General features: G+C 40.2%; 1 long non-coding RNA gene across 1 annotated transcript; it reads left to right on the forward strand.

Annotated features, from left to right (window-relative positions):
* Positions 1 to 3,774: 3,774 nt before the first annotated feature.
* LOC146583984 (uncharacterized) lies at positions 3,775 to 17,527 on the forward strand. The gene is made up of 3 exons (XR_014898298.1): positions 3,775 to 4,672; positions 5,607 to 5,700; positions 16,721 to 17,527. It is a non-coding gene; the product is annotated as an uncharacterized LOC146583984 (long non-coding RNA).
* Positions 17,528 to 22,999: the final 5,472 nt, after the last annotated feature.

Consider the following 22,999-nt stretch of genomic DNA (forward strand, 5'->3'; position numbering starts at 1 on the left):
TKGACACCATCAGTATTAACACGCGTCCGCGCGTGCCACGCACAGGGAAGAGGTTCCCGTTTGCCCTTCGCGCAGCCCGTGGCTGCCTTTCTCAGGGCTGCGAGGGGAGCGCGCTGCCGAGGGAGTTGGCGCTAGTTGGCTTGGCGACACTGATCCTTGCGCCAAGGTTTACCTCTCGGCTAGGCGCTCTAGGTCAGTTTGATGTCTCGCCACGTGCTGACGCGCACATGGCTGCAGTGTTTACAAACATGACCCCAGAACTCTTATGGGCAGTTATGAAAGAGCCAGCAAATGCCGCGTCTCGCGCGCTAGGATGACCCGGATCGCCAGCGCTGGAAGGGAATAACGAGGTGCTCGTACAAAACGCAAACTTTGAGAGTACGTCAGAGATTCAGGCAGATGATTTTGCTTCTAAACTGTTTTAAAATATCATTGCCACCACGAGAGAATTTTCCGCCGTAAACTAAAAATAGCAACTATTAACTAGCAGGAGCGAGTAAGTGATTCAGCAACTCGGGGTAGAAGTGACTATGTTTTTCGGCACCGTAACTTTGTTTCTTCCTTGAACTGACTCAGAAACTACATATAATTTTCAGTCATAAGGAACTACAAAGCTAGCTAGCTTTGGCAAAAATAAAAGAACGCTGTGTGATCTTGTGGTTCTAGATTGACAGTTCTTGTTTTTATTCTTTTRTTAACACTTGCACTGAGACACTAATGAATACTTTGTAGTTAGGTTGTGACCATTCGTTTAGGAAAAAGATGGCTTAGTAGTCTCAACTGATACCCCTCCAACTACAAAATATGAATACCATTGTAAGGCTGACTTGGTTTTTGATAAGGGCCTTATAAAAAAAAATAGCTGAATTTGTCACTGTAGCAAACCTGGCTTTATGCTTAACTATCAAATGCCCACGTTATTTCAATATATATTTTAAAAGTCATGTTTTGTACATGCTAGATATCTGTCAAAAAGAAAATACTTGCCCCTGCCTTATCCTTGAAGTTCTTAAAGACAAGAAGTTTGTACAATACTCCAAATTACTCTAAAACAGCTTCCTTCCTAGAAACTAGCCTTTATTGTAAAATGGAAGCATATGGTCAGGCAATTAGTTTCTGACAAATTCTAGCATTCTGAAAGCTTTCTCAGAAGTACATGTTTGTAGAGGAATACAGGCTCTGTATAACTGTGACTGGTTTCCAAAGATAAACCAAACTTTCTTGAAAAAGCTACTAAACTAGCAAAAATAACCCATGCTCTTTAATAAATTGCTTCTGATTTTTACTTTTGGACTCAATTTAATCCCAGCTTTGTGAAAGCCCATTAATTGACAAAGCTTCCCCCCCATAGAAATATTGACCTTTTTAAAGTAGCTGAAATGGTAGAAAAATTGTAGTTCTATTTTATACTAGTTACCATGATATAACTCCATAAATACCATAATGACCAAACCCTTAGGAAGGATACATTGCAAGCTTCTCCATATCTCCTTGCCAGTAAGTTTCTCTCCCATTACTGAATGAAACTTCCAGCAGTATACGGTTAGTCCATTTTCTTCTCCTTTTCCATAAATGTCCATGGCAGCTCTGCATTAGAATTATCAAAGTTGCTGCAGACTTTTATYACCAGTATTTTAACAAACAAAAAGGCCATCACTTAGCTTGTACTTAGCCTGGTCTCTAAGTCATTTAATGTGGTCAGATAGCTCTAACTAGAGCAGCTGAAGTGCTTCTGCAGCTTGGACCCTGACCCACCACTGTTTTCCCCCCTCCATTCCCCCAAGCTAATTTTTAATGCTGTGTTCAGCATGTGAGCAAATGACTTTGCATTGATTATTGATATCTTTCCACTGCTGGATGTTCATTACACTGTGTATAGCTGACTGAGAAATAAGAATGGAAGCATTGAAAATAGGTCACTGCTATGTTCCTGTTTTATGAGTTCTTTGTGGGTATTTCTCATATCTAAGGAAAGCAAATCCACTTTACTGTGAATCTGTACAAATATGACCAGACTTGGAGAATGGACAGCTAGAGTCTACTACAAAAACTTCTCTAAATGYGTAAAGCTCTTTTTATTAGGTACATCATAGTACATTTTCTGCAGTTTTTCTTCAGAAGTCTTGAAGCTTTTTTTTAAAAAAAAATTCTGGGTCAGAAAGTATCGAGGTTTATAAAGACTAGTCTGTTAGCATTYAAGATGCCTGCGGGCTTTATCGGTATGTTTAACTTAACCAATGGAAGACCTATGCAAGTGATGTGTCCAGTGCATTTTTGMCTCAGAGAATCTTCTGTTACTACTACTACTGATATTTTCTTACATAGGACAAGCTCCTTTCAATTGCTCCATGAAGAAAATATAATGAGAAATGCTGCTTATGATTATTTTATCCTGTGCTTTTAGGTGGGGGCAGGATGGAAGATAACAGTGTAAGATTAGCATTGTATGCTACAGGGTGAATACTGCCATTGTGTCAGTTTAGATGAATATCTCAAAATAAATGCAGACTCTGTCATGGGTTTGTCCTCTAGGTAAAAAAGTAAAAGAAATCTTGTTTAACAAGTTAAGCAAAAGGCACACCTAAAGCCTAATTATGTCTTCAGATGCATGGGTGCAGTTCTTACTGAAGAGTTTTACCCAGCTACCAGAGAACAGACTTGGGACTAATTTTTCTTAAAAATATGTTGACCAATAATTATATCAGTACATAGTTTGGGGAAAGTAATTCCTCTGCATAGTAAATAACTGGCTTTAACCATAGCCATAGAGAGAGAGGGAGATTCCTGACCAAGTTGCAACTTTCTGCCAACTCCTCCTCCTCCCCCTCCCCCACCCCAAAAAACAAATAAGTCAATCTAGCAAAAGCACAGGAAGATGGAAAAGATGTGAAAGATGGTTTGTGGTATTTACCTCAGGGATTTTTCATCAATGTCTCTTTATGAGGTGGGAACTGGGAGTTTTGGATAGGATCTAATTGCTACTATCGGAAGCTGCAGAACTGAGTGAAGCCAAGGGAGAAGGACTCTCTGATCCAGGAGTCTCACTGACTGGGTCCACATTATTCCTCTGTGTGCCCTACTCRTGCTTTCCTCAGCAGAGCATGGTTCCCTAGCAGGTCAGCTGCTTATTTCCTTTGTGCACAGACTAAAAAAAAAAAATATATGCAGACCGCCTGCTGCACAGTATATTAAGTTATGTTAGAAACATCCCATAGCATTGAAAGGCAAGGCAGAAACATGCAACAGGCCCAAAGAATATCTGCTCAGCACAAACCACAAGCACAAAATGCTTCCCATCACTCTGCTTTTTTCTTTTCTTTTTTTCTTTTTTTTAAGTCCTATTAATTAAAGAGTCACAAGAGCAACAGTGTGTGGCAAAGAGAGAACAGGAACAATGAATATTCTAGATTTTTGCAGTAYTGGGAAATGTATTAGGCAAAAATGCTCAGAAAAGTTCTTAGGAAAGAGAGAACCTCTCATGTTATAGAGTAGGTTCAAAAATAAAAAGTTGGCTGAACCATCCTAACCATGGCTCTTGTTCATGTTCCCAGGATTAAAATAGCAAAGTGCTTATGTCTCTTCCCAAGTCTTTCAGTACTACAAGTACTACTATGCCTTGCCCTCAAGCTTGCCTTTGGCTATGGCCAGCCTCCAAAGCTTCAAAATATAATGGAATCCCCRTTTCTGGAAGTCAAATTATACATAAATGAAAGAAAAAAAAAAGTCTGTATTACTTTACAGGCAAACAGCAGAAACCCTGCTTGATGAATTCAGTATAAATACAGCAGAAGAAGCAAAACCAGGGCTTGTCTTATTCCACTCACATTCTACTACTTGGCAATTTTTTTTCTAATTGACTTTCCTTAGTAGATCCACATGTGTGGAGGGAATGAGTGTCTCAAGTGTGGCAAGTATCATAAGACTCCATATAAAAGTATGTCATGCTCTTGTGCAAAATTCTGACATGGGAGACAGGAGTTCTTTTAACTTTGAGGGGAACAGTGGTGGTCACCTTCTAGGCTTGAGACCTAGTAAATTTGGTCGCTTCCTGATCCAGAAGCGCTCTCACGAGAGTATACTAAATGGAGCTTCCCTGTATCAGTGCATAACGGGGGGAAAGATAGACAAGGTGTCCATAAAGGTTGTATGAAAYAGGCCTGGATTGAATCCATCTTCTTCTCCCAAACTAGAGCAGTTGCAACTCTGCCATTCTTGACAAATATTTGGATAATCTGTTCTTAAAGACCTCTGATCTAGTTTTCTTCCAAGTCTTCTCTTCCTGATCAACTTTTTTCTTTTTGGACAGATACAGCATTCCAGCTGAGGCCCTACTAAGGCTGAGTAGAGAGGGAAGAGAACATTGTCTGACAAAGCCACGCAAACAAGAATATAGTCTGTGCAAAAATTGCCTTTTTCTCAAAAGTCTTGAYATGAGCTGTTCAGCTTGATACCCTCTGTCATTCCCAGAGTCATTTTCTTTAGAACTGCTRCCTAGGCAGTTGTTCCTCATTCTGCATTTGTGCTGGTGATTGCTCCTGCCTTTCTGAGATGCTGCCTTTGAGTTACTAATATGAGAAGCCCCAGAAGAACCTCATTAAAAAAGGTTACTGCCTGAAAACAGAGAAGTCAGTGTCATCTAGTAGGAGGAAATGAATACTGGCTGAATCTTAAAGTAAGTAATCATGTGCTTGTGTGAGGGTCCGGTGATCCACTAGATTTTAAATTTCTTGGACCAGGACTACATCTTCGTTACATAGATGTACTGCTGGTTTTCCATAYATAATAAAAAGAATTCCCTCTCAGAAAGACATCTAGACAATATCACATACAGTTTAGTGTAGGCCCTGACTTGGTGTGGCACCAGTAAAAACTGGGGRAAACGGATGTGGAACTGAAGTAAATGAATACAGTAATTACAGAATTATGTACTGTTTCATTAAGCTCTACTGGATGGAGACAAAAGTGTGTTTCAGAGAACCTGAAACACTAGAAAGGATTTTTCTATAGCTCAGGTACCTGAGGTCTATGGTTTTGCCACAGGAAGATCTGAATTTTCCTCCTCCTATTGCAGTGAAATTTTAAGATGAAACTGGCAAGTTATAAATGCTGCCCTATATTGTCACTTYGGAGATAGTAGTCTGATCTAGGATTAGAGAGGGGAGCACAGAACTTGGAAAGTGCAAGTAAAGCACAGTGGGGGGAAAAAAAAAGTAAAAGGGCAAGCTAGATACCATACTTCAGAAGTAGAGAAAGGCTCTCAGGAATTTACCCTTACTCAGCTCTGTAGTACAGTTTGAAGAAAGAGAGCATTTGCTGAAGTAAAAGCCAACATATTTCAAATTGCTAAAAGGAAACAAATGCAATCTGGTGTACTTAATCCAAGGACCTTGCTGTCACAAGGTATTGCTGATGCAAGTTCTTTTTTAAATAGCAGGCCTTTCTATGAATTAGACTCATGCTCACTGGGATAAAATCTAGTAGGGGGGGGAAGGAAGGGGGCCTACAAGCTGGAGATTGCCTGCATATATTGCCAAGTATTTATACCTTTCTCTGAGGCAACCACCCTTCAGCAGACTGTGATAAAAACAGATAACTGTTTACTCCAGTGTGGCACTCCTCAGCAGCTGACGGCTGTTTCCCTGTGTGTTCCTTCCTCAAAAGACTTTGTTCCGGTATTTGAGAGAACGGCTACGAATACAGGTAAAGAAGTTGTGTTTTTAGGATGAACATGCGCAAAGTGGCCATCTAGCCAAAGAAGCTATTTTCTTCATTTGTTTGTTTTTGCAGCAGCCAAAGAGTTATATTTTATTCCATGAGAAGACAGCATGGTCACTTAAACAGTTTTTTCTAAAGCAGTGGAAGGAACTATTCAATCACTTAAAAATAACACACTGATACTGAATAAAAAAAAAAAAAAAAAAAAAAAAACTTTTTTAAGATTAAATTGAAGGAACAGGAAGAAGCTCTCTCCTGTAGTTCTCCCCTTTTGTTTCTAGTTTTAATATTTAATGAACATGTGATATTGTTTTAAGCTAGTCCTGATGGTCTTGTGAAGTTAATATTTAAAGCAGATGGCTGCAGTGCTTTAATAAGATGGTTACTATAGAAACACAGCACTGTGAAAGCAATAGTTTCTGTAATGCATGGTCTCCTCGCTAAACATTTTAAAGGCTCTTGATGTACATGTAACAGGCGCAAAGAGAACTAACCAAGAAATGGAAAAAGAAAAGCAGTATGTCTATTGGAATATTTACTTCAGCTGGGGTCTACTTAAACCTAGCTGGATAGCTAACATTTTTGTGGCTCGCTAAAGAGCTGCTTGAAACAACATGAAACATGAGAAGAGAGAGATAAGCAAAAATATTGGTGGAGGAGATAACTGGGCAGGAGACGGATCATTTCAGTTATCTTTTTCTGGAAGGTGAGTTGGACTCAAACACTAATACAAACAAATTTAAAAGCACAAAACACTCTCAAAATGTTGGCTAATACACCCAAATATTTACTTTGCAATCCTTATGCTGCTTGTTTACTTCATCCTTGCATATCTAACATTGCCTATCAACAGATTTGTTGCAGCTTTATACATGGGGAAGGACACACTGTGTACTTTCAGGGATGTTGTTGTTTTATTACTGTTTCTAGTTTTCCTTATTTTGTCAAAACTATTTTAACCAGAAAGTATCTAAATTCTTCTGCATGTGCCAAAGAATTTCATAAACTATGATAGAGTTTAGAAATCCTTTAAATTTGTTAATTACATACATCAGTTTGCATTAAATGAAGATACTTGGGAGGGGGGGAATGGCAGGTCTTCTGTAAGGGTTACTGGTTCTCTTGTGCAGAACTAGACAGGGAAGCGCTGCCTCATCTGCATGTCTCCCTCCCTCCAGGGAATTCAGCAGTTGGTTTTAGCAGTCACAGAGGACTGGTATGCAGCTAGTACACTAGTACCTGGTTGCAGAGTCACAGAAACTGGGAGGCAAGAAAAGTTTCAAAGTAACTATGGAAGTACTTTAAAAAAWATATATATAAAATAATAAAAAGTTAAAATTCCATGGAAGTACATTAATCTGATGAAAAATAGCACTTGTAAGAAATATTCATCCTTCCATAAAATCTGAGTATCTTGTTGGAACTCGTATCTTGCAGTTTAGCTAGCAGTAAGTGCTGACCTGGACTAGCTTCAGAGAGAACTGGAGACAACTTTGCCATTCCCTTTGCTTCAGCCTGCCTGTTTGTTTCATTTCTCCTAAACTCAGCAGATGTTTGTGCTTGGATGTTTTTCTTCCCTTCCCGCTTTAAAACACATTCCTGAGCCTTACCTAAGCTGGGCACATTGTTTCATGCTTGACCTTTCTTATTGAAGTAAGCACACTGTCACTTAAGAAGCCCTGAGAGGCATTGAACTAACAGGGTTTTCCTCTACCCTCAGACGTGTTTCATTGTTTCCTGTTTCTGTATGGTTACATCTGATTCTTCTACGGGCTTTTTCTATGACATACAAAACTTTCAGAGGAGGAAAATCACGCATGACCTAAAATACCTCCCACTTTTCTTTTTTGTCACTATGGTCCTCACCACTATCATCTTCTAGAGACCAGTCACGTACATCTTCCCTATTTTGCACTGTCCTTTAGTTCTCTTCCTTGGAAACATTCACATATTATACTTTACCTCACTGGTGAGTCATGGACTGCCCCATTCCTGGTTTTACTTTTCTCTCTCACAGCTAGTGCAAAATATTACTCTGAACAGCACTGCCCACAGCTTCGCAGAAGTTTAACAAGTCTAGAGTTTAACAGGTATTCCCTGCCCTGCTTTATACATTATCTGCTTTGTTGCAGATTCATTTGTAGTGTAGCAGTACATCTAAAATACACTGAAACAACTATCAAGCCCTTGTTGATTTTTACAGTTTTAGATAATTCTTCAGTACAACTTTCATGTTCCATAGAGTAGGAAGCTTACCCTGAGACTTACTCCACTTGCACTTACATATACACTAAGCATACAGGCACAGTATACACAAAACCAGACATAGTATCTYTGTTTTCATAACAGGAATATTTTTAGGCATGACAGATAGTGTGAAGGAACTCTGCCCAGCTGCACTCAAGATGGATAGGGCAGGCTATTTTAGATTATTACATAGCAATTCTCAAAAAAGAAAGCTTTGTAACAYACAGGCTGAAGCTCAGCTGAAGAAATCAGTCCCAAGGACACCAACACAAGGAGCAGTAGGGGAATGGGTACCCCAGTGATCTTCGTGTAGATCTACCCCTGGAGCAGCCTGGGGCCTCGGGTGGGCTTGCGTTGTCCTTGAGCACCTCTGTTCTGGTCAGAACTGCTGGCCCGGCCTGGCCCGGCCCAGTCCTGCCAAGCTTTTTCTTYTTTTTTTYCCCCTCTCTTTTACCCCCTCTCCTCCTTTTCCTCTCTCTCCATTAACTATAGACCTGTACATGAGTGCTTTTTCCACRGTGATGATTAGCTAATCTYACAAATGGTTTCATTGACTGCAGTGAGATCACATGTGATTTTAACTGCCTCAGTGTACGAAGCTCACAATATAGCCCTTTAGGAAGAAACAGATAACAGTGAGGGGAATCAAAAGCACATTATACATTCTTGCAGTGTTTAATAGAAGGAGGCCCCTATCTCAGCTGAGGCCCAAAGATATTGCTGTAGTCTATAAATAGCACATGAATAATCATTTTTCTGTATAATCTGTTAATTATTTGTAATTGCAAATACTGGKTAGGGATGCAGAACTCGGGACTCCACTGGGTAAGATGGTGTAAAGCTGAGAAAATCCTTGCCCCCCAGAGCTTAAAATACAGGTTTTATGGTAGAATGCAACACACACAAGAGGCAAAGATCTGTCTCTGCAGGAAGAGAGCAGTGAAAAAATAACCCAGGTTTAGCACAGTTTGCAGTAGTAACACACTGCTGCTTGTCTGTTGTGCAGTGGCTTATCGTTCACACAAGCAGAAACAGCAAAGAAAGTCTAGTGCGCACAACCTCTGGGAGCACTGGTGTTCTGATTATCTCATAACACTATCTGAGTTAGTCCTAAAGGGCTGAAAATCTTTTCTGTTGATGCAGTCATAATTAAATGTGATCCCATTGCAGTCAGTGGAGCTATTTGTGGAATTAACTAATCACCAGTATGAGTAAGGGGCTCATAACTCAGCCAGTAGTTACTGTGGAAAACCTTTGTGGGTTGAACTGAAAGCTGTTGAGAAATGTTGATATTTAAATGGCAGTCAGTACCTCAAGAACATGGGGAGTAAGAAACTCTGCTTCTAACATTTCCTGGCATATGACAGTTTTGATAAGGGGATTACTCTAAACAAAATTCTCAGGCTGCAAGTATGTTCATAGCTTTAATTAGACCAAGCATAGATGGAAATTTACAGTCTGCTTAACCTTCTATTTAAAWCTCTCTGATATGTTCCCTTTGCACACCTGTTTGAAATAAAGTATGAGTGGAAAGTATAACCTCGTGATGCTCTTTCAGGCTTTCGTTGTACAGTTTAGGTTGTTATGTCTGGGTAAGTTGTCATTACTAGAGTAATTTTTTTTACTAGACACAAAAGGCATCTATGTGTCTACAATTCTTATTGGTGAATACAGTGGGCAATTGAAAGTAACAGGCTATAAGAGGATACTGTGATATAAAACAGCATGAAGACTGTACACTAGCTAAGTCTCATGAAGTTGCCACAATAATTATGTTACTGATGTATAATCCTTTGTCAGTTCTGTCTGTGAAATTATATTCTCTTGAGTGAAAATACACTACTCGCTCTTCTAAAACTGTACATGAATGTTACAAGCTACTTGTATTACTTCTTATAGGCAGGACCTACCCTTGTAGGTAAAAGTGTGACTATTAAGACTTTAAAAGTGATTTCACATTAACTTTGTAATACTTACTGTGTTTGCTCAAGCAACATGKTTTTTTTTTTAATCTTGAAAAAATATATATGCAAGGGAGTTAAAGATCCTTACTGCAAAATAAAAATTCACTCATGTCTGGTAAAATTAAAGGCCTAAAGTAGCAGCTGAGAGATTATGGCATTGTAAAGATAGCACAGCTGTACCCACCACACCTACCAACCTGACCGAGGAGACGACAACCTCTGAGCTATGTTCTAAATTACAGGCATTGCATATATGCTGACGCTCTTTTTATACATAAGTTCTGAAAAGACCTTCTTACAAGAAGATGTAACCACATGAGAGGACTCTTGATTTTATAAAGGGCAAGAGCACATTCCTTCCCTGCACGCACACACACGCACARAAATGGTGCTTTTTAGAACTTAATCCTGAACCCACTGAAGTGAATGAAATAAATCTGATTTAATGATTTGATCCCAATATCACTGAAGTTTGATTAAGCAAATGCTGCTTAAGTGTAAGGACATGAAGAACTGTGTTGACTGCAGTTAGAATGTTCCCATTCTTAAAAATCCCACCTGAATTATGCATGTAATGAGGGAAATGAGCCCACCAAATTTATAGATCAAAGTCTCTAATGATTTACATTTTAGCAGTAAATTTACTTGGCCACTGAATATGCTCTTTTCTCTGCTTGCCAACTTCCCTTCCCCCCCCCCTTTTCCTCCCCCTTATTTACTCTGTTCTTTTCCTATCAGTACGTGCCACTGTACTGTACATTGTGCAGTTATATTACCATTTATCTGATAGAGCTGAAAGCCTAGATCTTTCTCTCTAACTTCTGTGAGCCAAACTGTAAAAGCTTCTCCCTCTCCTCCCCCTCCTAGATCCCTTCAGGGAAGAAGCAATATGAACAAGAATACGCACAGATCTCTCAAGAATACAAATTATGTTCTGAACAGAAAGTTGGCTCATGCATGTCAATTACTTGTTACAAAGAATGAAACGTTCACCTATATTTAACCTTTAGAGGGAATGGAAAAAATAAAGTTATTGCTTGCTATGTGCTGTTTACTAAAGTAGCAACTGGCAGGATGAACTTTAGAGAACAAAAAAAAAAGTTGCTCTAGAGGATTCTGGGAGAGTAATTTTGAGCAGGCAGAGAAAATCTTACAGCAAAAGACAAAATTGATTTGTTGCCAGGGTGTGCAACATGGGAAGAAGAGACATGCTCAGCAGTGATGCTTAATTGTCCTTTTTATATTCACTACACTGTCTGTAGTCAGGCAAACTCTCCTGAGTCAACTAATGCAAATTCAGAGGAGTTTTTAGCCTGCCTATTGCAGGGCAAGTTCAAGTTCGTTACTTACGTTAATAAAACACTAGTGGTTTTGATCACTAGGATATATGCCATGGATAATCCACTTGAGGAAAGCTTGTTTCATGTGTATCTATTAGTAAGTGCCTTTTTCAAATGATCTTGTTTTTTTTGTTGAAGAGGATCAATCTTCTTGTATTAATGCAAGTAGCATTTGGTGCTTTATTTATTGTAATCTCTTGCCCTCTGTTGAGGGTTCTCAAAATAGTATTATCTTTAGGAAAAAGTTTTATTGGCCCATAGTGGCACAACTGGAAATCCACTACTTTAGTCAGATAAATGGATTAGCCCACACCGTGAGCTACTAATATAAACATCTAGCAAAATAATAATTAGGAGGGCAGAGGGAATAGAAAGTAACTGGCCAGTAGTAAAAGCATAGTTTTTCTTATAAGATGTGAAATACAATTTGAGTACTTAAGTTTTAATTTTCTTTGCCCAACTTTCTTGAGAAACAGGGCCTTATTCAGTTTTCCCTTAGAACTGAATAAACCTAATTCCAGAGTATCAGGGAATACAGACTTGTACACTTCACATAAGTGTTGTCCTGTGGACCCCTTCAGACATGGCAAGGCCAGAAACATCCATTACACATTAGCTAAAACAAACTTCTTGTGGCAGGCTGTAAACTACAAATGAATAGTGAAGAAATTTTACAAACACAGTAGAAATACTATTTGCTTGAGATAGGTCTTGTTTCTGTGTTTAAGTCTGGATTAATAACAGAAACTAAAGTCTTCCCTATTCACAGCTCAGGTCCAAGTGAGAAGTTAATGTGTGAGTTGATTTAGTGGTCTAGATACTGCTCTGATGATGTGTGCCTCAAAATGCATGAGAAGTAATTCAGTCCCATGCTTGCTCTAGATGTTCACATTCCTGAGCAAAGAGAGACTGATACATAACTATAATATTACCCATGCTCACAGTCAGGTGATGAGGGTCAGGGGGCAGGTTTAGCTCAGCTGGTTAGAGCATGGTGCTGCTAATGCCAAGGTCACGGGTTCAATCCCCGTATGGGCTACGCTGAGGGCTGGACTAGATGATCTCCAGAGGTCCCTTCCAACCTTACCCTTCTGTGATCTATGTGGCTGGTCTTGCTCAGGTCTTTATATTACTCTTGATTTCTGGTTATGGAGGTGAAAGCAGAGCACTTTAACTAGTTATCCAGCTAGATCACTAGGATATCAAAGGATATAGGAACCGTGATAAGTCATTCCTGGTTTGTTTGGGGTGGAAGGTGTTAAACAAGGGCATTTCCTTCTTCGGGAAATGGGTACTTGTAATAGAAAGTTATTTTTAGTCACTCGCTGCTCCAGGAGTTGATATATAGAGTCCTGACCTGTCTGCTGATAACACATTACCTCATTTGCAGCTCCACTGTTGACGTGTGCACCACTATGTCCTTGCTTGAACCTGGCAGGCACTGTGCGGTACAGTTGTCGTGGCATTGTTTAAAGGATTGAACWGCAGCTGTGAGGTTCCTACCTGTTTTACCCGAACCCGAAACAGCATCAAAGCATCTTAGTAGTAACAAGGGAGGGGACAGATTTGCATCTGTGTTCTACGAGGAATATCTGGAACGGTGTTGTCCGAGATGCTCCAGCGAAACAGTCCCATTGTGCTAATGCAGTTGTTCAGGCCTTGAGGTAAAACTCAACAGACGTAAATCAGTACGGCTTTACTGAAATCGATGGAATTACCCCGATCTACAGCAGCTCAACGTCTACCCTGTTGTCCCTCCATTTCTTGTGAAAGTATCAGAACGTGTTGGCCAAAGCAAACAGGACATCTGCTGTAAGCATTCGCTCTCCTTAGAAAGCTGGATACGGAGGGCCAATGACTATCGAATAGTCTCTCGTCCTCTTCTCACTCCTGTTTTTAACTGCTGCCGGCATAGTGCCACATCCATCTGGACAGCCAGACAAGTCGCTCCCGTTGGAGGCGGCACGGTTGCCTTTCCATGAATTGGCACGGGGACGGCGTGGCCGCGTGCCGATCGGCTGGAACCCTTCCGCCGAGAGTAAACGCGTCACCTCTGTGAAACGCTCGACATCCCTTGGCCTGCGGCCCATGGCCTGTAATCCCGAGTCAATGCTCAAACTAGGTTTGTCACCCAGCTGACAGTGTAGTGACCTTACTCCATGACACAGATTCAGTTCCATGGGTCACGGGAAGATATCGTATAAACCATTTGATCATTTTGAATGGGAAACTCGTGCCGTCCATTATAAACCAGCTAGACGTGTAAATTCGTCCTAACTCATTCTCTTGGGTTGAGTGTTTCTTTGCCCATGTAACCATTAGAGACATTGGTATAATTGTACTCATCACTATATTATTTGGTCACACCACACTAGCCTTAGAAGTAGGTAAGAGCAATAATCATCATTCTTAGAAAGCCAAACCTCACAATTTTCATAGTGATATGGCTTTAAAAGGAAGGAAACAGAATCTTATTTCTTTATAGTCTCCTTTCTTGGCTATGTAAACTTTGTTTCACCTCTTGCTTGCTCTGTTCACTTCCTACAAGCTGAAAAGCATCACTGCTTTATTTCAAAACTTGCCTTCATAAGCTTTTTCCTCCACTGTGTCCATAACCTCTATCTTTCATATCTAACCTTCCCCATTTCACATTCTCATTCATCCATTCGTACCCTTCTTTAAGATCCTTCCTTTTATCTTGCTGCTTTTTTTTTTCCCGTGCCCCAAAGAAGGCCAGGCATCTCATTTCTCTAATCTAATCAAGCTCTGCATTTGTATCTGGATATGTATGGCACTCTCCTTAATTCATTACAGCTTGCTTGCTCCCAAAGTACCTACGCATTTTCTGCATGTGTGACTACACTGTTTCCCTTCACATCCTTCAAACTTCTCTCTTTTCAGTTGTTATTGCCACACTTTGCAAACACCTCCAACTATTTCCAGAGGAATCTAAATTAAAAACTAGGAAGGGACTTCCTCTTAACATACTCCTAACTTCCTTTTCCTTTTGGCTCTGAGAATCTCAAGCCTTTCATGTTAACATGTGTGAAATGGTTCTCTGGGAGAACTCAGTGACTGACACAAATTTCTTATCCTGCAGTTGTGTGACTTAACAAGCAGTAAAAACAACATAGAATTTTTTTAAACTGCAGCACCTCTTTGCACTATTCCTGTCCGAAGCTCTGCTCTGACTGTGTGGTCAAACACTTCTGACTGGGTTTCCTCAAATCAAGAGTTACTAAGTTTCTCTGCCTGCAAAACAAGAAGACTTTGAATCCAAAGTACCACCCTCTAATGAGCCAGTAACAAACTGTAGTAAGTCTCTTGCTTGAAAAGGCTTGCGTGTTTGTACTTCTTACCTTCTCTCCTGTCTCAGTGAACCTAAGCACAGGCTGTCTTCCAGTTGCCTCCGGAGGAGGTCCTCTCGCCCCATTAATGCCAGTGACCAGTCTGCTCACTTTCACTAGCTACTACCATCATACATCCCTCCTGTAACTAGAAATATACTTCAAACTGTTTTCCTAGCAAAATGGGTAATACATGGTCGTACTGCCCATATGTGCCTGTCCCTCCCCCACAATCCCATCAAAAAGAGTTTGAGGCAACTGCCTGGTTTCAGCAATGTTTGATAGTTTGGTGCTCTAGGCTTTATGAAGATAGGAAGCTGAGTAAAGGAGAAAAACCTCCGTAAACTTCCTGAGTGAGAAAAGAACTAGTGGATAACCTCACGTGTTATTAAATGCCAGAGAATCCTCAGGGGAGAGAGCCTGTATACATGTTCCAGCCATGGGAAGAGCTTCTCTTGCCTCTTGCAATCACTCAGAAGCAGCAAACCCATTACTACTCATAGGCTTCATGAGTTTTGCTGATCCCAGAACTACCTGCTTGAAAAGTGCAACATGGAGCTCAAGTCAGGACTGGTTACCATTCCCGTCAAACTTTGCATTTAGGTGCGAGAGTAACCAATACTAATTCACAGCCTTGTGTTCTTAAACCTCAGAGCGTACATGACATAGCACTGAAACCACTTGTGTGATTGCACTGGCTAGAAAGACTTCTTCAGTGACTGTTCAGAACTACAAAGCTCTGTAAGCAAGTCAGGATGAGAACAGACACATGTCAGTTCTGAAGGAGTCATCAGCTTGTTGGTATATCGATCTACTAACTCTTACATCATAGCAATTCAGCTCTCTTCTAGAGATGTTTTTTTCACAACCTGCTCATTGCAAAATAACCTACTCTATGGGATAGAGTTACAGCTTTAAAAGATCCTAATAAAGTATTTATTCAGTAGAAACTGTAAGATAAACTGGGCAGTTTTGAGGAAGTCTCAGAGTACATAGTATTCATACAGCAATAACTACCATAAAAGGCAACAAAATTTATTGTAGATAATGCTAAAGTGATTTAAAGGAACCTATGCAAGGCTGCAGAGGAAAGAAAGCCTACATGGCTGAAAACACTGGAGAATATGCTGGTTTGTACACACTGTCATGTTCAGTAATTACTCACATTTCTATTCTAGCACTGTGTATCTCAAAGATTGTCAAGGTWTTCTGTACAGTTTATGTGGATAAAAAAAAAGAACACCATATAGAGATCATTTTCTGCACTCCCTACCCTCCCCTTGCTCTGAGCAAAAGTGTAGTTAACTGTTTTGGAGCAGGACGGCTTTTTGTGTGAAAAGCCAACTAAGCTGCTTTGTCTTTCTGTGTCAAGGGTTTGGTGCTAAGGTACAGAAGGATGGTCTTAGGTAAGAAAATATCAGGCCTACTTCTTGCAGCATATGTTTTATTCACAGCATCCCAGAGTAGTTGGGGTTGGAAGGCACCTCCGGAGATCATCTAGTCCAACCCCCCATGCTCAAGCAAGGTCAGCTAGAGCACATTGCTCCCAGCTCCCCCCAGCTTTGTATCATCAGCAAACTTGCTGAGAGTTTCCCTTGTAGCTTTGTTAAGTTAGTTTACCTGCTTAGCCAGGGAAGTCTAGTATCACAGCTCAAGGTGGAATTGCTGCTGCGCTTTTTACTTTTTGCACAACTCTGACCTAAGTTTCATAAGGCTGATCCTGGCAATTCTCTATATATTGACAAGATCTCATGGAGGTCAGTGGAAACACCATCAACTATATACAGGACTGATGATCAAAATGCTAGAGACAGAAGTTTCAAGGACCTGGCTACAAAAAGCACAYGTTTGGTACACAGCAGAGCTTAGGTACTGTGCAGGAGAGTTGTGTTAACAAGCATCTGATCTGGTCACTGAAACCACATACCTGACTTGCTGAAGAGCAGGCCCTAAGGAATGTCTCTACTGAGGCATATAGATGTCTTGAGATTCAGGACAGGTACTTTTGCAGTTCCCATGAAGTACGTAATTATGTTAACTGCAAACATGATTTCATAAATCCTCACTAGATGCCTATCTGCATGGTATGTGCTTAACACTGTTGCAGGTCTTGGCCCACCTTTTGCTCCAGCCTCGTTCTTGACATTTGTTAAGCTTTCCCATGCGACTGCTGAGAAAAGCAACATCCACCCGCAGCCTGGAGGGACGTCCCTGGGTYGCACCATAGTCCCTTTCCATCATAGGCAGAAGAAACACCGCTTCCTCTCAGCATCCCTCTACGCCGTGGCCACCTGATTAATAGCCAGGCTACATGTGGAATCAGGGGCTGCTTTCTCAGCATGTTCCTATCTGGTAACTGGCTCAGACCCAGAGATGAGACTGCCTCCAAAGCACGTGGATGCACATGCAGCTTTTTCCAGCTCGGCAAAGCTGTTCCTCTCCAACTCTAGAAATCAAGGTCCTCACAAGGAGCCAATTCCTTTCCCCCTTGCAGACTGCCCACTGTGCCTACAGAGAAAGGTCTCCATTTAAATAAGTCTTAGGAAAATTCCTATTGCACTTAAAGTTTCACATAAATTATTCCCAAGTTTACACAGAAATAAAGTCACATTCTATAGACTCATTCCTCAGCTTTTTATTTACACACTGAGCTTATACATTAGTCATATACAACAGCTAGATAAAAATCTAGTGCCTGTAGCTTGATGATCTCAGATCAACATGGAAATCATTCTGCTGCCCATTTTGTAGCAGCTGCCTCAGTGTTGCTTGCTCTCGTGCATTTGCTGGTTTTCCCCATTATACAGTCCAGTTATTTTTCCTGAATTAAAGCTACTCCCATTCCTTGCATGTTTCCGTGATTACCCCGTGATTATCTATGATGTAATTAAGAACGCTGCCTATTTGGCATCTTATGCACTTTTTTGACTCCAATTTTGTGTCTTCTCATTTCTGAGCAAGGCTGTGAGAAGATAGACATTAAGTTGAACGGAGCCTAAAGAGTTTCTTCATTGAAACCCAGTTTTCTTGACAACTGTCAGCTCACAGAAAGTCAGTTTATTCTCATATCACATATCCAAACTGCTTTAAGGCAACAGAAAAACAATTCTTAAACATATTTCCTCCTTTTTTCACTATAATTAAAAGTTGCCTCGAGTGACCCACCTTTTCCCCTACACCCCGTTCTTGCATGACTTCTTCTGGGCTTATATTTTCCCCGCAATGCAAGCTGAAAAGGCTGCCAGTAGGGTGCAGGGGAAGAAAGGAAAGGCATGACCACTTTCGGCATTTTCTGCCGATGAAATTTTTCCTGAAGTGCTCCTTCCTTAACCTGTTCATTGTTGTTGTTCGTAAAATAATAAAAGAAAAAATAGTGCCTACATTAACTCGTCGAGGGAAGGAAGCAGGGCGAGGCACTTGTTTTTAATTAGTTATTTTGTGAATGTTTGTGCAAGGACGCAGTCTGCTGCCAAACAGCATCTCAGTTAGCACATCCCTGTGGGCAGCTCTTGGTTGATCTGGCTCTGTGGCTTACAAAGGTGGCAGGCGRATAAGATAGAGAAGGGATTTTGGGGGCTTTTCTCCCCCTCCTTTTTGTGTTACTAGAAGAGGAGACAGTGGGTGGTATCTAACTGGGACCAGTGACCTGCTCTAGTCAGTAAACTTGGTTTSGCCTCTGTAGGATCAGAGAGGGGTGGTGCAGAGCAGCTGGCTGGGACACCACTACACACTGAGCAAGAAGCTATTTCTCGTCCTTTGTTACTGAAGACACATGAAATGTCAGCAAGCGAGACGAGGACGAGGAAGGATCACAGAAAGCACAAGGACACCAAGCAAAGACATGCCAACCCAGCCAGCAGTTTTTGTCACTGATGAGTATTTCTTTGCAAAGGCTACTGTACTTATAAAGCTCTCCAAAGGTTGGAGGGTTGTGTTTGGGTTTTTTGTGGGGGGAGTGAGGGTGATAGAGAAGAGATAGAAGGAAAGGGATAATTTTCCCTCCAAAAAAAAAAAAGCTTATGAATATTTTTTTTCCTGATGAAAACAAGATGTGCATCCAGGCTTCAAAAACATAGCTTATTCTAACACTAGCAGGTTTCAGCTTTTTTGTCACACAGCAAAACAGTGTTTTGCATCATTGAAATTCCCTGAGGAGTGCAGTAGCATTTCTCAGCATGTTGGCTGTCAGATAATGCACCCGGTGGCTTCTGCTCAGAAGATGGGGGTGGCAGTGAAGAGATTAAAATGATGATTCAATCGGGAGACTCACAGAAATCTGCCTAGTGACAACTTTTTGGTTGTTGTTGTTTTTGAAGACTTAGGCTCTGTGGCATCATTACAAAGAGGGAGTCTTAATTAAAATTAGCAGGCAGATGAGGCATTTGAATGGGCATAGTAAACTCTCCTSTCCTTTTCTTATTCTCACAAGTAACAGTTTAAGTCTGCATCAACGGTTTCACTTGTCCATTTTCTTTCCATCACAAAAAATCCCTTAAATTATGGTCTCTCTAGAATGTGATGCAAGTAACTTGCATTTCTACAATTCCTTTCAGCTAGGAGTAATTTAAGACTCAGTTCTGCTTCTTATCATCCTGTGAGTTGGCCTGTGTATCACTATCCCCTGGTACAGCTTGTGAAGCAGACAGAAATTAACTTAGGGTCTGCATCACGATTAGCTTTTGCTGCCTATCCGTACCAGAAGTTACATGTGGTTTATTTGCAAGTTTATCAGATCAGAACAGAAACCTTGTACAGCTCCATTTCCAGCTCTTTCCATTTCTGACACCTACTGACAGTTATGGATAAAAATTCCTGCACTAGGAAAAGTAAGTAGACCTGTGCAAACCATAAAGTAAAAATAAAACCTTGAGCATTCATTTTATATATGTGTGTGTGTGTGCATGCAGCATTTTATCACTAATGGCAGAATCATGTCAACTACATGAATTTAGGTAGTGCTGTTAAAACTGCGGCTAGTTGGCAGTTTAATCTGGACCTGCTGGTTTGTTTAGCTATTAGCTGTTCAGTAAAGCAGGCAAAGTTTCATTGTCTACTTTCRCCTGAGAAATGAAGTGCTTTTTTATTTTTAAATAATGTCACTTCCTTAAACCAAGTTGTCTTTGCAGAGCAGATAAAAAAGAAGGGGTGACAACATTTAAAGAACAGACTGATGAAATTTATTTTCTGATTATAATCATCTTAAGTCAAYTGGTTAAATGGAGCATAAGGCCAGGTAATTTGGCTTTAAAGTTTGTTACATTCCTGAATTTTGGAACAGCTTTCAGTCCAGTGACTTGTTCTGTATGTACTTTGCCAGGCATAGCAAAAGCCAGTTTGCTTCATTTCTTGCTAAGATTTGAAATTAAAATGTAGATTCAAAGCAGATGGGGAAGTTTCCGCAGCAGCTAAATAGAAATACACAGGAATTGAGAAAACTCCCTCTTTCTTCCCCTCCCCCTTCAAAACCAAGTCAGCTATCATGCAATTCTGACAAAAGCCTGTTCTTCTACAGAGCACATAAAATTATCTATCTGGTGAAGATGTGAATTTATGTACTATCAGGYCTTTTGGGAAGAGCCCTTCAGTCAGCAGTAGCGTTGCTTACAATGTCACTAGCACAAAAAGGAGCAGGGTGACCTCAACTCAGGAACTCCTTGAAAATTTATTTAACATGCAAATAGAGGAGAAAACAACAAACAAACAAAAAAAACCCCAAATCAATGAAACGGAAAATGACTTCCTAGGTGGCTGATACCTCATCGGCAGTTCAATCTAGCCTTGCTTTATTGGAGCAGCATAGCAAAACAGTCCTCTCGGATTAGAGGTTAGTAAGTACAGACAGCTGGTCTCCCCCTGGATCTCTCTCCCACACTGACCTTGCATAGGGAATCCCTCCCCCTTTTATCCTTAGATAAACTCCCATCGTCCCTGAAACGGGAATAACTGTGCCATCTCGCAGCCACACTGCCGCTGCATCTGTCATGCGTCATTGTGAATCACCTTTGTTTTCAGCAGGGAGTTTCAAGTCATTACCTGCCTAAAATAGGATTTATTCAGTGCATTAGCGACTCTGAGGGATTTGTAAACCAAGCCACAGAAAAATTTCCTACTTTTGCCTTTTTCTTTTCTCCTGTAAGCAAACATTTCATCAGATGCTAAAATGAAAAAAACTCTTTCTTTTTATAAAAATAGAATTTCAATCTGAACACTGATCTCTCTGCCATTTCATCACTGGTGGGCACAATTTCCTTCTCCAAGCTCTGGATTCTCCCTACTCGCACACAGATACAGACACACACAGACACTTTCCATCTCTTTCTTGTGCAGTCTTTTCAGAATAATTGATCTCAGCTGTGACATTACATATTTTCTCCTTTTTTGGGGCAACATATCTCCCCAAACAGTTTTTGTCTGTTCTTTCCCTGCCCCCTTACATAACCACTTACCTACCAGGAAAAGACAGCTCTCTCCCCTGTGATACCATCTTTATCTCCTTCATGCACAGCAATAACAAGAATTTCTGCTTCTAGAGAAAACACCACTAAAGCTCAGAGAGAAAGAAGATCAACTGTGACAAAGATTCCACATTTCTATAACTCCTTTTTCTTATAATCTAGAAAGATTCCTATTTTATCTCTGAACTACAGAATTAGTTTTCCTTGGAAAACTAACAATTTCACTACTCTATTCAGATAGCCTACAACAAGATGAAGCTGTTGCTCTTCATTATGACAGATCCAAATTTCTGGATTTCTGAAACACCATTTAAAGCTAAACAATAAACCTTCCCATCCCTTAAATATGGTCAAGAAAAAACTATTTTAAAACTGGGAAGAATAAAAGAAAAATAAATGCACAACTTTTCTCATAGGACAAAAATATAAACACAGATTTGCATAAATTTTCTTCCTTAGTGACTCTAGGTACAGCTAATACTGAAATGAAAACAATAAAAATAAGCCAATTGTAAGGACTGTGAACCTTAGGAAAGAAAAAGATGTTTGCCCTTGCATTATTGATTTTGTCTCCAGTTATTCTGCTTGTAATAAAGACATTGTCTGTAGACTACCGTTGCGTGAGATATGAAGATTCACATCTTTCTGGATTTGCAATATCTTTTAGGAACTTCCTTTTTATCTAAGAACTTGCAGTGTCATTTGACTTCATGGGGCTCTGACTCAACTCTCAGTTCCTAAGTTGTTGTGAATGGTCACGTCGCCATACAGACTGGTGGAATTTGGGACTACACATGCAGGAGTAACATCGTACAGGGCATGAAGCTCTAACATGAACGCTTGCTGCACTTTAAGTCAACAGGGAGTTTAAGTGAAGCAGCACGGAGCTTCTAATTTGTCATATATGACGACTATTTTAACGAGGCTTTGTGTCATAGCTAGAAGAAAACGAGTGAGAGAACTGCATAAATCTTCCTAGAAGATGATCTATATGACAGCGTAACGTTGCCAGTGTACTTTCTACTATAACAGTGAAGGAGAAAGTTGATGATCTTTGCTCTTTGGAGGTGTCAGGTATTAGCCATCATTTTTGCTTTATATAGATGCTGTAAATCTACTTTTTCTCCTTTCTAGATGAGAAATATAGAGAATAGACTTCAAAATTACAGTGTATTAAAAAAAGCTCACAGAAGAGTTTCCCTTCAAGCAGAAAGAATGCAAATAAAAATTGTCAAGGAATGAAAGGCTTGGTATTACAAAACAAGAGCACTCTGGGAGCTACTGGGACACGACCAGTATAAAAAAAACATACCACCACTGACTATTTTTCCTGTTACTGAAAGTAACACCTCTAGTTTATTAGCATTTGTAATGTCCATGCGTAAAATCTACTCTCTGCTCTGGTCAATGTGAGTTTTCCTGTCAATTGCAAGGGAGTCAAAAGTTTGTGGTCTGCCTTTGCATTTATAGTACCTGTAAATGACACCAGAAATAAAGTATCACTTTGCATTTATTTTCTAGTAGCTGTATGCAATGTGAAAACTGCCTAAAACTGAATCCAAACAATCATGGAAACACAAATGAGGATAAAGAGTTAAGAACAGATGTTGCAGCTGCCCCTCTTGAAAAATAGGGGGCATCTACTGAAAACCCCTACTAAATATCAAGCCAACAAAGTTCATTTAAAACTTTAAGCATAGTTAAATGCTTAATGTTAAATGTTTAAGTATAGTTATATGCTTTTATGATATGTCTAAACAGTTCATCTCTGAAAATTTTCAGTTAAAAAAGATCCTATATCGTGTACCATATGCTGTATGTTTTCCCATGCAAAGCTGTGCGGGATGGGTAGTCTCTGGCCACTGCTTTACACACATGCAAATGGCAATTTGAATAGGCAGATGCGCAGCCTCCCACCTTTCATGCTAGGT

This window comes from Rhea americana, unplaced genomic scaffold (assembly GCF_003343005.1).
Source record: "Rhea americana isolate MKP2758 unplaced genomic scaffold, rheAme1 scaffold_99, whole genome shotgun sequence".
In the NCBI taxonomy this organism is placed as follows: domain Eukaryota; kingdom Metazoa; phylum Chordata; class Aves; order Rheiformes; family Rheidae; genus Rhea; species Rhea americana.